This window comes from Ranitomeya variabilis, chromosome 6 (genome assembly GCF_051348905.1).
Source record: "Ranitomeya variabilis isolate aRanVar5 chromosome 6, aRanVar5.hap1, whole genome shotgun sequence".
In the NCBI taxonomy this organism is placed as follows: domain Eukaryota; kingdom Metazoa; phylum Chordata; class Amphibia; order Anura; family Dendrobatidae; genus Ranitomeya; species Ranitomeya variabilis.
This window is the reverse complement of record NC_135237.1, coordinates 52,778,184-52,784,183: the sequence shown is the minus strand read 5'-3', so window position 1 is coordinate 52,784,183 and position 6,000 is coordinate 52,778,184.

Sequence of the window (6,000 nt, the reverse complement as noted above, 5' to 3'; positions counted from 1 at the left end):
TGGGTCCCGAACTAGGCTTGGGACGCTTTTTAAATGTTAAAGCTCAAGGAAGGGAGACCACGCCGTAACTTGCACAAAATGCAAAACAACAAAATAAAAACACAAAAATTGAGCTCGAGTTGGTATATGTGCAACACAAACGTATGTTCACATTGGCCATTAAACAGACAAACCTACATTTTGTGTCTTGTAGGTTTTGTCTGTTTAATGGCCAATGTGAAAATGCGTTTGTGTGAAACGTATACAAACTGAAACCCAATCTTTGTATGTTTTCTCATGTGAGAGCAGCCTGATGTAGGCAAAAAGAAGCCAAATCTAATGGTGTATCACTTAGTTTACTGGGTGGAGCAGTTCTGATAGAGTTTTACATTTAACAATACAGCAGAGCTGAGGAAGCTAACCCCGCCCCCACCTGGCTCTGTATAAATAATGTCTATATACAGTGAGGTGCCTATCACAGGAAGGGGCATGTCAGACTAGCATACACTACACTGCGGTGTCCCAGCAGTCATAAACTCCTGGTGTTAAAACAATCATTGGAAGCAAATAAAACCACCGAGCTTGATAAGAGAGGCATCACTGAAATCTGTGTTTTAACCTCCACAGCATGCTGTCTTCAGATTACATAGCAAAAACCAGATGACAGATTTCCTTTAAAATAGGCTACACAGTGGACACAAGTTATTAACTATCCACAGGATAGGTGATAACTTGTGGACCCATGGGGATCCCAATTTCTGAGACCTGCACCGATAGGCAGGACAGGGAATTTTTATCTCAATTGCAAAACGGAGCGGCAGGTCGGCCATACGTTCGGAGCTGCTGAAGAAAGCTGAGTGCAGCATTCAGTAGTCCAATAGGGAACGAATAGAGTGCAGGGTGTACATGTGCGCTACCGCTCCATTCTAATGGGGGAAAAAAGTTCTGTTCTGCCGATGGGTGGAGATCCCAGTAATGAGATGGTCACCGGTAGAGTTGAGCGCATATGTTCGGAAACCTGGACAACCCCTGTAACACAAAAGCATGATTTAAACAATAGGAAATAATTACTCCATTTGGGGGCAATTACAACTTTAAAGAGTTTGTCCAGTACTGGACATCCCCTATTTAATCGATTCAAAACCCCAATTAAAAACAGTAAGTACTCGCTTCCTACTAGACTGTGAACATCTGGTGGGCACTGGGGATGCAAATAGCTATTTGGGGGGCTCCCACTAATATGATATTGATAGATGGGGCATTAATTTCTAAAAATAGTGAGAATACCATTTAAGATGGAAAAACAACCCAAGTTTTGGAGGTTTTTTTATGCTGACCCAAAACGGAAAATAATCAGTCTAGAAGTAAATCACAATGAATAATTTCTACCATGTACAGGTTCAACCAATTTAAAAAAGGTGAGCAAAGATCATTTCTACCCTCTATAGTCCAGCATGTTATTGCAGGAGAAGATTGCAGGACGCCAATCAGCAGCCAAGCTTGATGCTAATGTAGAGAAGACAGCGGGGAATTGAGAGCGCAGCATAATAAAATAGGAGGGATAAGTGCCCTTTACTATAAAATGTAAAATCAACTCAGATGGGAAAACTAAAAAAAAAAAAAAATCATTCTATTACACGATTTATAAAACATTTTCAGTAGTTTTTATTAAGCACAAAAAAATAACTCCATCCTAACATAAAAAGGGGAAATTAACCTTCAGAATGTGCTACAAGACTCCACTTATTTTTCCAAAAGTATACTGTAGATAATTCTAGAATATTCTAAATTAAATCATAGTTTGTAAGGTATTTGTTTGTACTCTGAAATCAACTTCTTCCCGCCCTACTCCAGTTGATTGACAGATCTCTCCTTGTGTGTACATAGAAAGACCTGTCAAACGGATCAGAGAAGAAAGAAGCCAGCTAAAGATCTATTATATATATTATTGGAGCACGCAGAATACACTCAGCACCCGAGCATGATCGGAAAACAGATTATCCGAGCCCAATCGCTCACCACTAATGAAGTATTATCTACGGAGATGCACGTTGAGGAAAGGATGTAGGTCTGAATCCCCCAATTTTTTATTTTTAACTAGGTAGTTACAACCCCAATTCCCAAAAAGTTGGGACAGTGTATAAAATGTAAAGAAAACAAGAATGCAATGATTTTTAAATTAGTTATAGCCATATTCTATTCACAACATAACAAAGAACACAAATCAGAAGATGAATGTTGGATATTTTTTCACTTTCATTTGAAAAAAAAAAAAAAAACTCATTTAGAAAATGATGGCAGCTACACCTCAAAAAAGTTGGGGCAGGGTTAAAAAAAAAAAAAAGGCTGGAAAAGTTGGCTGTACTAATGGAAATAAGCTAGATGAGCAATTTTCAACTAAGTCACATAATCGTGGATAAAAAGAGTATGCTAGAGAGGCAGAGTCTCACAGAAGTGAAGATGGTCAGAGGTTCACTAATCTGTGAACAACAATCTAAAAATTGTGGAACAATTTTAGAAAAATGTTCTTGGATGTAATGTTGCAAAAACTCTGAATATCCCATCATCTAGTGTACATGTCAAAATATTCAGAGATTCTGAAGAAATCCATGAGCACAAGTCTGACAGTCCATATTGGATGCTCGTGGTCTACGGATCCTGAATGGTAAAGCTCTGGCATGCAAAGAAGCCATATATCCACACATTATAGAAACGCTGCCATCTTCTATGGGTCAAAGCTCAATCAAAACAGACTAAGGCAAAATGGAAAACTGTTCTGTGGTCAGATGAAAATAACATTTTAAATTCTTTATGGAAACCAGATTCTGCATCCTGGGAGCTCCAGAGGAGAGGGACCATCCAGCTTGTTATCACCACACAGTTTTGGTTTTTTTTTTATCTCTGATGGTATAGTGTTGCATTAGTACCTACAACATAGGCAGCTTACACGTCTTGTAAGACACTATCAATATTGAGCATTTAATAGATGTTTTAGACCACAGTGTGCTCCAGCCAGACATCTATTCTAGGGAAAGTCTAGCATATTTCAGCAGGACAATATTAAACCACAAAATGCATCCATCACAATTTATGAAAAATATACGGCACTCCTGACCTGAGCAGTGGTGCCCATGAAGGGTTCCAACTAGTGATGAGCGAGTCCACTCGTTTCCCGGATTTTCCCCGAGCACGCTCGGGTGGTCTCCGAGTATTTGTGACTGCTCGGAGATTTAGTTTTCCTTGCTGCAGCTGGATGATTTGCAGCTACTAGACAGCTTGATTACATGTGGGGATTCCCTAGCAACCAGGCAACCCCCACATGTACTCAGGCATGCTAGCAGCCGTAAATCATCCAGCTGCGGCAAGGAAAACTAAATCTCCGAGCAGTCACAAATACTCGGGAGACCACCCGAGCGTGCTCGGGGAAAACCCGGGCCACGAGTATACTCACTCATCACTAGTTCCAACCCATAAAATATGTAGAAAAATTCTTGTCACTCAAAAGGGTTGCAATGAACAAAAAAATTGTTTATTTGGTAATCTTTATAATTAACGTTTTGGTCCTAACACTTGGTCCTAGTATTTTGCTACATTCTATATATGCATCCATCACAGCAGCATGGCTTCACAGTAGAAGAGTTTCGGTGATGAACTGGCCGCCTCTAGTCCAGGACTTTCACCAATAGAAAACATTCGCCGCCTTATGAAACGGAAAATCTGGCAAAGACCCCGGACTGTGGAGCATCAAGAATCCAACATCAGACAAGAATGGGACAACGTTCCTGTCCGACAACTCCAGCAATTGTCTCCTCACTTCTCAGACATTTACAGACTGTTGTAAAAAAATGGGATGCTACATAATGGTGGACATGTTCCGAGCCCAACTTTGAGACGTGTTGTTGCCATCAATTTGTAAATGAGTTAATTTTTTTTTTTTAAATGAAATGGAAAAAATGTCCAAACTCACCTGGTGATCTGTGTTCTGTTGTGTATGAAATATGGCTCTTAGAAGTTTCCAAATCATTGCATTCTTATCTTCCTTACATTTTATGCATAACCCTAACTTTTTTTTGCTATTGGTGTATTTGTTGGATTTGATTTTCATCATACAATTGCTAATGTAGACATCTTTATTGGTCATCGCATGGCCATTAGGTCTCCTTCGCGCATGGTGTCCTGACATGAAAATAATGTGCCCAATTCATCAAGACCGGAGATTTTCTAGGGGATTGGTAATGTGGATTTAGAGGTTTGGGAAGAGGGCGGAAGTAATTTGAGTTTCTGTCTGGTGTCTGAATTTATTTTGGGGTCCGATTTAGCATTCCATATTAATGGGGTGGGATCTGTATTCTTAGGAGTTGGGTATGAAGTGTGAAATAACATTGGGTTCTGCTCTTGGGTCTCATCCTACATTTCTTACATATTTGGCTGATATGTCCTGATAACAGGGTATGGATACTAGCTTTGACTTATGCGTATCGCATCTTCCAACTCCACATTCTAGTGGGAGAAAAGAAAATGAGAAAAGACTGGATACTTTAAGGCCATGTGCACACAGCAGGATTTTATGCAAAAAATTTCCTGAACAAAACTGAACTTTCTGCAGAAAATCCGCATGCATTTCTCTCACGTTTTACTCGTTTTTTTTGCGCGTATTTTGTGCATATTTTTCCCCATTGCATTAAATAGCGGGAAATCCGCAAAAAATCCGCAAAATTAATGAACATGCTGCGTATTTTTCCACGATGTGTTTTTATTGTGGAAAAAAAATGCAACATGTGCACAAAAAATGCGGAATGCATTAAAAGTGATGGGATGCTTAATGTATGTGTTTTTTAAGCTTTTTTTGCAGCGGAAAATCGACAAAAAAAACGTGCAAAAAATCCGGAACGTGTGCACATAACCTTACAGGCTGCTGTGATGAACAGAAATGACTTGAAAAGTTAGAGTAAAAGCAGGTGACATAAGCGGGCAGCTCAAGTAAATGTTTCTGTTCCTGATCAAGAGAGCGTTGCTCATCCATGCATTTTGTAGACCACCCAATAATTTTACTTGGGACCATACAATTCTTCATCTCTCCTGTGGTGGCGCTGTAGAGGATTGAACATTTTCAGCCCATTTAACTCACAGGTTACATGTGACTACCCGGAAACCCAGTGGCTGGACTCTGATATTTTATTCCCAGCTAACAAAAAATGATTTTCCATAGTGGACATCCCCTGGCGCAGCTGAACAGTTCAGTTTACCGCCTCAGCTACTTGTTTTTATCCATCTCTGCCCTCGGCTCTTTGTTGAATGACAACTCTGACTTCATAGAAACGAGAAGAGCGGAGATCGAGGCATAACAAATGGGTGGAAGGTTACATTGAACCAAGGGTGCACCGAATGCTTGCGCTTGGTTTGAACAGTCTTTATAAAACCTTCCTTTTTTATTTTTTGTCTGTACACGCTTTTGTAAAATCCAGTCTCTATCTGTCATGTATTCAGGCGCTCTACTTTTCGTACCCTCACATTTCTGATTTCCACTAAATCTCTATGTAGCCATTACTCTAATTTGATTTCTGTTCTAAGGAAAAATTGCTCAGTTGTTTCACCATAGGAGACGGAAAAGTTTGTACTGAGAGAAAAATAATGTGATTGCTAGTTTGCTACAATGATTATCTTTACAGTTCTGCATATAATTAGATTTTTTTTTCACATGTACTTGCTAGGTATTAAAGAAGTTGTCCACTACTTGGACAACTTTTTCTCATACTCCATGCTTGGCCCCCATAAAATAATAAAGCCTATACTCACCTCCTGTGCTGGCGCGTGGTGTCAGCACTCGGTCTCTGCGAGCTCCTGCGCTGTTGTTGTGACACGTGACAGCAGCGCCCAATCAGTGCTGGCGACAAGCTTTTTAGCAGCCAAAACAAAATTCATCCTGCCCTCATACTCTCAGCACCGATTACCTCATACAAGCACCAACTCTCCATCTGCCCCATTACAATGTCACTTGTAATGTCTCCATAAGTATTAGCC